Genomic DNA, 10,731 nt, shown 5'->3' with positions numbered 1-10,731 from the left:
TGTAATATGACAACCACCATGGATAGGAGCCACTGTGAGCGCTGCGACCATGTTGGGCCATGGTCGAGGTGAAGGTAACAGAGTCAAATTGACCATGTAAATAAGGCTCGCCATCGATGGGTAAGCCGGTGATGGCGAGAATATCCAGCAGGGTGATACCCATTTGACCGAATCGAAAGTCAAAGGTGTTTGTGGCGGTGTTCCAGAAACAAAGAAAGGCAGCGAGCGGTGAACGATTGCCACCGCGCGGAAGATGAAAACAGAGATCAATAGTATGAGTAATACATGCTGCGTTCCAGCGAGCTAGATCTCGTGTACGTGTTTCGCGATACCAGGAAAGCTCCGCCGCACTGATGGAGGATGGCCAGTGCCCTATCTTTGCTCGATGATTCTAGGCACCCCAACTTGTGAAATCTCCAGGAGTCCTTCGGAGGACCGGGATAGGTCGACGAACAGGTAGGCCATAGAAGGCGATTGCGTCTGCCGGAATAGAATCTCGCGGCGCAGGGCCCAATCCGACATGATGATTTGGGAGCCGGAGGAGTAGGGGTCTTTGAATATTAGTGTGGAGATGAATGCGGGCACCGATGTTGGTTCCCCAGGCATGGGCGGCCTTTTCATTCAGTTCCTCTTCTTGGTCGATGACTATCTTCTTTGGAGGAGCCATTTCTGGGTTTCAGTGAAGGAGGTTTTGGCAGTAAGAGGGTTTCTGGGTTTTAGGAACTTAAGAGAGTTTCTGATGTGACAGGTCTGAAGTGGCTGCGAGTTTAAATAAGAAATTTTGTGAGGGAAACGATACGATAGAAAGGCGTTTTCGCAAGCTAAAGGACGCATCCTCACTAATGATATCGCTTTAATCAATCGGCGTGTCGTTTTAGTCCCCTTCAAGCAGTTACATCTTAGCGGGCCTGCTTTCGGGGCCTGGGGGGCAATGTTTGAGCTCAAAAGTAGTTTTGGCAAGATCCTTTAGTGGATTTAGCATAGCGGGCCGATACCTGCGGCCCAAAAATAAGCCTGATTGGGTTTGGGTTACAGCTTCACCCATTCCGTAATCCATAAGGAAAATGAAACCTTATTGGAGTCAAGTAGCAGAGATTGAATAGGAAACTTCAATCAATAATCCTTCTATGGCAAGGAACAGTCGAAACCCTAGTTATAAATACTAGGTTTCAAGGACAAAAGAAGGCTCTCTCGAATCAATCAATCCCAGCGATTACAAAGCCTCCCCGGAGCAAACCTTCAACCTCGTTGAAACCCGGTGACCGCGCGCCAGTCCTAGTCTCTCCAAGAGCCAACTATCAGCATCACCAGATCAACCCGGCGACCATGCTTCCAGTCCTAGTCTCCTCGCGAGCCGACTGCCAGTACTACTGCCACCGATACTACCAGCGAAGCAAGGGTAACGCCCTCGCAACCCAGCGAAGCTAAAGTCACGCTTTAGCAAAACCCGTGCTTTCTCCAAACTTCCCAGTGATTGCTCTGCTCAGCCTACAACGTTGAGTATCGATTCGGTGACGCGAAGAGATCACATCCAAAGTCCTTATCCGTAAGGCAAGAAGTCCTTTCTCGGAAGGCTAGAGAAGAACCTTGTGGCGAGGTTGGTGCTCTCCTCGTCCACGGTGCTGGCACGCCTGTGCACACGCTCAAAAGTGACAGTTTGCAAGCCAACTAGTTTTGGAGCCAAACAGAATTTATAAAGAATTCTAAGTCGATAAGAAGTGGGGTAACTATTTGAAATCATAGTTATAAGGATATTTGTATATACCTTGTTATACTTGCCAAAAAGAGTAGTCACCCGCAATGTTTTAAAAGGCGCACCTGAGGCAAGCCTTGAGGTGTAAAAGGCACGAGGCATTCATCAAAGTGAGTGTGTTTTGCTGCTGAGGCGACGAGGCGCCAAAGGTGTTGTTCAAGGCGCGGACGAAGGCGTACAAAGCGAACGCTCAGATTTTTTATTTTTATTTTATTTATTTATTTATTTATTTATTTAATGTATGAGGATTGAGGATATAGAAGATATTGATGCGATGGGGTTTGGTTTACTTGATGGAATCAGTTTTGACTTTGAGCAACGCTGTGGGGTTTGGATTTGAGCAAGGATTTCAAGACATTTCCTTTTTGGCAATATGGGTATATCAGAGAACTGCAGTTCATAGTTTCCTACCTCTGATAGAGCCCTGGTATCTAGTAGGAGAGTTTGCGACATCTTTTCTGATCAGATTGAGTAGGATATGAGCAGCATATTCCATATTGAATTATCACTACATTTGATCCTCTGCCAACCTAAATCACTAGGTACTGATTACTATGTTAATAACTTTTTTGTGTATTATATATATTTGCTCCATAATATTTTTCTGTGCAAGTCTGCTTGGCTGTCTAATGAAGGTATCTTTTAAGCTTACAGTTCAATCCGATGTTGTTCTGTTTATGATATGCATTGTGTTATCCTGCTTCAATTTTGAATATCTGTTTTGGTGAATGACTTATAATTCAATTAATGATGTTTTTTTTTTTGTTACAATACATATTCTATATATAAGACTAATAATTATATAAATATAGCTCGTTTATACATAAGGCTTACACCTTACACCTCAAGGCAAACGCCTTACTAAGGCTCTCCCAAAAATGCCTTAGCTACGCCTCAGCGCGCCTTTTAAAACATTGGTCACCCGTCACTGGGACACCGTGTATACAACTATAACCTGCAAAAGTGCAAAGTAGATATAAGCAAAAACATCACCAAAGCTCAAGTCGCAACGAGACGTGGTATTTGGAGGCATATATGTTACATAAGACAAAGCTGTAGGTTATCTTTATATGCAGAATTTGTAACAGGAAGCCAGTTTCCAAGTGATCTGGAAGCAAAACACAGACTTCTCATGAGTCATGATTGATTGTGGACAGTGAAATGCAGATCAAACAATCCAAAATATATATGGAACTGCCTACACCTACAAACACTTGACATCCAAGGCACATGGTCTCATATATATAAGTTCTACTTGTACTATATTTTACAACTGGTGATCCATGAAATGTGATCAAACAAACTAATGAAAACCAAATAATCTTGTCATCTTTCGTCAGTGGTTCAACCACAGGCATAATTGGCAGCAAAGCATCAATAAGACCATACACGTGCATGCATGGCTACATTTCAGCAAGCCCAAACACAGTCAATCAGTTCAATGCACTGTTTATCGAGATAATCCAGTAAACCACCTAACATGCATGCCATTTTACTATATCAGCCAGAACAGAAACATACGATTCCAACAGTATTCCAGAGTCTTGGCAAATATCCAATGTGGAGTTTCTTCCTACTCTTCTCATAAGTAGCCATAGCTACATGACAATCTCAAGAATTACCAGTTTAGGAATCTTGCATGTTGTTTTCACTTTCCAGTGTGAAGCATATATACATGAGCTTTCCAAGGCACAATCATCACATTGCATTTTAATTCCATAATTAATCATACAAGAATAGAAGGCAAAAGGAGATGCAGAGCAAGAAATATATCTCTACTCTCTACTACTATAAAGCCAGGCGTGATCTTGGTGTCAAAGGCTTCACCAATTTTTTTAAGTCTCCAAATTGTCCTCCTCAAATACAAAGTGCAAATAAAAGATATCAAACAGGGTTGTATTTTACAAAAATGAAAGAAAATACAAACATGGAAGCATTGTGCGGGAGAGAGAAGAAAAGGAAAACTGCCGGTCGCACACAATCTGCAGACGACGAGAGAAACTGCCAGGCGCACGATCTCAACACAAACAGAGACTCGGGACGAGTGAGAGTTGATCGGGGTACATATGGTTCCATCAGTACTCACTCCTCTCCCAGTTTACAGTTCATACAAAAGTCGAACATAAACACAAAGAGGAGCAGAGCGAAATCAAACGCAAAAGGAGGAGAATATTATTATCATTGAGGTAAGACTTGATAATTGTCATTGGATAAATTTCAGATTTCGATTTTCATATTCACTTTTCGGGTATTGGTGGGTTTGTGTATAATTTTGCGGTTTTGGTTTTCGTGGGTATGCCATACCATGGCAGTTCGTAGAAAAAGCAAATTGGTTTTCGTTGATTAAAGCATAAACAGAAGTCCGAGAATTGGTGAAAAAAAAAACACAAAGATAGGTATGGTTATGCAAGTTGAACCAGATTTAGAGGGTTCGGGTATTACAATTTAGTTTCTTGGATTGTTTTCTCATAACTGATATGGTTTTAATGTGAAAGATGGATGCTTTTTGTTTGTGTTTTCTGTTGTTGCATATACGCATATAGAGTTTGTTACTTAATACGTTTCATCGTCAGATTTTTGTTTGTTTAGAAGTTTCAAGTTTCGGATTTACAATTTTTGGGTTGTAATATATTTGCAGACAGGATCCGGATCCTCTAAAGTGAGTTTTTGTAAAGTTAGATAAATTTCTTGTAATCCTAATCCTTCGTATCATCTAATGGCTAGTAAAATAACCACATCACTTAATACAACTCATACAATTTTTCATTCCCAAACTATCCTTTACGGGGGCTTAATACCACTTGAACAATATTCTTTCTCACTGACATTAAATCATCCTAATAGAAAAAGATTAGCCCTAACTGTCCTAGTCGCTTATGTGAGTGTTGCTCGCTTATTCTCTGACGAATATATTCTGGGCTTCAATGGTAAATATTCCATTGTTATATCAGCAAATCAATCATGAAATAATACTTTCATTTCAAGCATAATTGCAATAAAATCAAACGTGCGCCTGTAACTGTATAAAGTCCCCCAACGATTAAATCAAAAGCCATACTGCCAGAGATTGAGAATTATACTAAGACCAATAGAAACTAGGGTAAATTACATATAAGTGCATATTTGATTATTTTTTTAGCCATAAGGCCACCAACTAGTTTTTTCCCTCATAAGGCCACTAGACTAAAAAAGTTGTTATATTTTGGATATTAAAAACCAACATATTTACATAAATGCCACTAGAGTACAAAATCAACAATTATTCTCTCTCTCCTCTCCGGCGAGGTCACCGACCAACTCCGGCGGGTCTCCGGCCGACCTCCGGCCAACTTCCGGCGGATCTCCGGCGACCACAAAAGCTACTGTCACTGACACCAAAAGCTACTCTTATGAGATTTTTAGCCACCTCCGGCGAGGTCACAAAAACTACTAGCCGACCTCCGGCGAACTCCGGCCAACCTCCGGCGGATCTCCGGCGAACTCCAGCGACCACAAAAGCTACTGTCACTGACACCAAAAGCTACTCTTATGAGATTTTTAGCCACCTCCGACGAGGTCACAAAAACTACTATCACTAGCAACAAAAGATACTGTCACTAGTAACAAAAGCTACTCTAGTGAGATTTCCGGCAACCTTCGGTGAGATAACAAAAGCTACTATCACCAACAACAAAAGCTACTCCTTACCCAAAAAACCTCTGCTCCTCAAAACGAAAAGCTACTATCCTCACAAACAAAAGATACTGTCACCAATACCAAAAACTACTCCCATCAACAACAAATGCTACTCTCACCAACACCAGAAAATTACTCTCACCAACACCAAAAACTACTTTTACCAACAACAAAAGTTATTGTCACTAACACCAACGAGCTACTCTCACTAACATTACAGAGCTACTAATATAGGTAAAGAAAGCTACGATCACTATGATGGAAAACCACCAAAATAGTTACAGAGAGCTACTGATTTGAAAAAAAAAAAATCTATTGACATTAGCTTGAAAATATACTAACATAGACACATATAGCTACTATCACGATATTGAAATGCTACTAAAACAATTACACGGAGCTGCTAACTTGAAAGAATGAAAATGAAAATAGAAGCTATTGACATCATGTTGAAAAAATACTAACATAGATATAGAAAGATACTATCGCTATGTTGAAAAGCCGCTATACCAGTTATAGAGAGTTACTAACTGCAACAAATAACATACAATAAATGGTTCATTATTCATCAATCAAAATACATCACAACACCATCAGAAAACAGAATTCAACCACAAAACCATCCCCCATCACACAAGAGCACAACTCTCTTTCTCTCCCCTGCAAAATTCCACAACAGATGAATTCAAACAAATCCAAGCCCATTTATTCCAATAAATCACAATCAAATCAAACCAAACTAAACAAATTGTAATCATGCCGTCTAATTAATTTCAACAAAATTACCAGAAGGATTTGGTCTCAACCTCAATAAGTAAACCAAATACAATGACAATAATGAATGGAATTGAAAAGCTTATCACATTTCTTGGCCGACGGTGTCCCAAATCTGGGCCTTGACAATCTAATCATCGTCATGGATGCTCCGGGTGGTAAACTCGACACCGATGGTGGACTTAGACTCGAGGTTGAACTCGGGTGGCAAACCTGGACAACAAATCGGATTTGCTGATACTGGCATGGCCGATCAAGATGACCTTGAAGTGGTAGTCGTTGTCTGACCTGTAGGCCATGTCGAAGAGCTGGAGCGACTTTTCGGTTGGAGATGAAGAGGTCGCGGGCCTTGTCGTCGTCGCCGGAGAATCAGTGCTCATTTAGGTTTCCGATGCAGGTGAGGTGGAGGAAGAGGCGATGGTGGCGGTGGAGGAAGGGTGTTGCCGGAGCCGAGCTAGATGTGAGGAAGGGAGCTGCCGGAGCCGAGGCTCGTGAGGTGTCTCAAGTCGAAATTGGAGATCTGAGTGAATCGGAGATGAGTAGAGAATCGTCTCCAGTGAGAGAATCGAACTGTAGCCGCAGACTTCCCAACGTTTTCGTCCGGTTTGTAATTTTTTGATCAGCTTTATTTTCTGGAAATTCGAAGGTGAAGATGGCTGTGCAAGGTCTGATAGCGTCGTGCAGGTGGTCGCCGGAATCGGAGGTGGAGACAACGACGTGAAGGCGGTGGTGCTCAAATTGGAGCAGCAGAGAAACAGAAGGGGAGCTCTCTCGTTAAAATTGGGAGGAGAGAGAGAAGCCTGGCTTGCCGCCTCGTCCAAACAGCGTCACCGACATCCTCACCGCAGGAGAAGAGCAAGAAGGTCGCTACAGAGAGAGAGAGAGAGAGAGAGAGAAAGAGAGAGAGAGAGAGAGATCGTGATCAATCTGATCGATGTAAGACGGAAATATCAATGTAAGACGGAAATATCGATGCACTTGGGTTTGTTAGGCATAAGGGTAAAATTGTCATGAAAAAAATAATTTGTGAATGTAAGTGGCCTTATGTGTACAAGATAAGTTAAGTGACCTTATGGTTAATATAAGTTTCAAAATGACACTTACATGTAATTTTCTATAGAAACTAATCATCTCTGAGGTGAAACTACTGATGCAAATCAAAGAGCAGAGGAAATTATATGGGTAGAAAACAATAACTGGCAACTGCTAAACCCATACATATATGCCATTGAAAAGGGGCAATGACCAGATCAAAGTCTTTCATGGAGAACAAACAGAATTAATGTCAAACCCTAAGATTTAAAATTGAAAACCAAACGAGGAGGTTGAAATCAAAATCGTAATCACCAAATGAAATCTAAAAAGCCTATTTATCATGAGAGGGAGGATAAACAGAGAAAGGGAGAAGAGGAGATCAGAGAGTTTAGCATGTTCTTTCTTTATTCCTTGTGTGCGTCCCCAGTTCTTAAAAGGATTCATGGCACTATTTTCTTTTCCTTTTCTTCTTCTGATGGAGTTAAGGACACGTCGGGGACAGTTTGGGAAGAAAAAATTGTTTGAGTAAATGTTAAGTGAAGGTGCTGCTTTACTAGCCATTAGATGATGCAAACGATTAAGATTATACGAAATTTATATAACTTTATAAAAACTCACTTTAGAGGAGCTGGATCCTTGCAGACATTCCTTGAGTTTCTTTTTTTTCTTTCCCTTTTAGCCTACTTGTAGTTAGACCATAATCACCATATTACTAGATTGGCTCCTCCACTCATTGGTACCGATAGAACAAACACAGCGATAACTAAAACTCTGCTCAATCAGGTAAACTAACCTCCTTATACTACTTATCGGAATGTTTACTCTCTCCTGATCTCCCATCATTATCATTCTCTAGTGAATACATATACTGGCATTTTCTTTTTAAGTTCTCTTATATATATGCACAACTGATTAGGGGTTTTAATGGGCTGTGTGTTAATTTTTGGGGTTTGGTTTTCTTGGTTTATCTGGGTTAATGGGGGTTTATATGGTTTCTTGGCAGGTACAATCTCTAATGTTCCTTAGGTAATTTGTAACATCATATATCATATGTGAAGGTAAATCTCTAATAGTTATCGTTTGTTATTATTCCTTTGTTTTTCATAATCTCTAGATTTTCAGAAATTGTAAGTTGATACCTTGATGAGCAATATTATTCCTTTTCTTTGGGTGATTCAGGAAGTACCATTCTTTATAGGAACCAAACTAACTTCATGCAGAAATTGTACCAACTACAAAAACGAGTACAGGTTGTTACAAGTACTGATATTGAAGTGATTTTGGTTAATTCAAATTTTTGCTCATTTCAATTCTGAAATAATTAGTTTTAATACTGAAGGCTATTTCTATATTCACCACCTCCTCTTTTCCTTCTTCTTAGTGAAGTTGCTTCAAGAAATTCATACTAGAGTTAGCAATTTGGGTGGGAAGCAACTGCTTTAGCAATCTCATAGTTTTTCCTTTTGTTTTCTGTCACTTTCAGCTGAGTAGGTACTATTTAAGATTGAGATTGAGATAGACTGCATCTAGGAAGCAAAGGCTCAAGCAATGGTAAATCCTTGATTTTTTTTCTTTGTTTACCATTGCTTGAGCCTTTGCTTCCTGGATGCAGTCTGTCTCAATCTCAATCTAAATCCCAATCTGAATCTCAAGCAATGTATTTCCCAAAACAAAATCAGCACGTGCAAGCACGGCCCTTTTGTACGCATTTTCATACATGCATAGTATGAGAGGAAGGACGTGCATATGCGAAATGTTGAGTCCAATAACAAAATTCACACGCGCTTTGATACACGCATAGTAAGAGAGGAAGGACAATGTGCATATGCGAAATGTTGAGTCCAATAACAAAATTCGCACGAACTAGGCTAGTACATATAGATGTGTGTGTGTGTGTGTCTACTATTAGAAATGGAAGCTTTTGGTTTGGTGTCAAAAACTTCACCAAAATTTAAACTCTCGAAAATGCCCATACCAGAGACAAAATAGATTGAAGAAAATAATATCTACAATGGTTAACATGGTAATCTACAAAAAAGAAAAGAAAAATAAAAATTAGAAAAAGATGTGAAAACGTGGAAGAGGTGGCTTCACGCATTTACCCACGTTCAATTTAACCGCCCGTTGTGGTTTCCTACAAAAAGCGAGTGGAGGCCGCTGATGAAACAAAAGAGCAATTGGGAAATTGAACAAGGAAACAGACCGTAGGTTTCTACAAATTAAATTGAACTTTGTAGTTCCTAGCTATATGCTCCCTAGTTTAAATTGAACTGTGCAAACTAAATTGAACTCCAATGCCCTGTCTGGTTGTGGCCGGCACTGGTGAAGGAATGCATATCTTTTTGTCCATTGTACCAAAGAAAGAAGAATTAAACAGAGCATCTACTCTTTTCTGCAACTCCATTTGTGCAAGCAACATTTCATGCTGTTGCAAGAGGTACAGAACGAGAAAAACGTAATAGTAAGAGGAGAAGAAATGAACTTGCATGACATAGGATCTGCAGTCCTTTTATGCCCTTGATCTTAACTATTAAGATTGCATGAAACACAGAAATTAATGCAGAACCTTAATGTCTTCGTGTCAAATATGGTACTCATAGGTTTAAGGCCTTGAATGCAGGATGTATCATTTTGACAGAAAGTATTAGCATTGTCTGAGTGAAACCAGATGGATGTGCTGTAGAATGAAGAAACCCTTGGTGATAAAGTTTCTTTCATTTGTTATGAGTAGAAAAGAATACTTCAATTCAAGGTTAATTCGATAAATCTATTCATCCCACAATGGGGATATATATACAAATACAAAGGAGTAGTCTAACTCTAATAGGAAAAAATCTTTCCATAATTACAAGATATTCTAATTAAATAAAATCCTAATTACATACAGATTTACAGCGATTCTACACTCCCCCTCAAGTTGGTGCATAGATGTCTATCATGCCCAACTTGTCAACCGAGCTGTCAAATACCTTCCTGGACACTCCTTTAGTAAGAACATCAGCTAATTGCTCCTCTGAGTTTACAAATGGAAAGCGAATAACCTTTCTGTCAAGATTTTCTTTAATAAAATGACGGTCAACCTCCACATGCTTTGTTCTATCATGCTGAACTGGATTATGTGCAATCTCAATGGCAGCTGTATTATCACAATGCAAATCCATAGGCTTTTTAAGCTTGTAACCCAGGTCCTTCAAGACATTACGAATCCATAATATTTCACATACTCCATGTGCCATACCTCGGAACTCAGCTTCTGCACTTGATCTAGCAACGACTTTTTGCTTTTTGCTACGCCAAGTGACAAGGTTCCCTCCAACAAAAGTGAAGTACCGAGATGTAGAACGTCTGTCCGTTTTATCACCAGCCCAATCTGCATCTGTGTACCCAACAACTTCCAATTCATCTTTTTTCTGAAACAGTAACCCTATACCCGGCGCCCTCTTCAAGTACCTCAAAATACGAAAGACTGCATCCATATGCTCTTTACTAGGACA

Source organism: Rosa chinensis, chromosome 7 (genome assembly GCF_002994745.2).
Source record: "Rosa chinensis cultivar Old Blush chromosome 7, RchiOBHm-V2, whole genome shotgun sequence".
NCBI classification, from domain to species: domain Eukaryota; kingdom Viridiplantae; phylum Streptophyta; class Magnoliopsida; order Rosales; family Rosaceae; genus Rosa; species Rosa chinensis.
The sequence above is the reverse complement of the archived record's forward strand: the minus strand, read 5'-3'. Positions refer to the sequence as shown.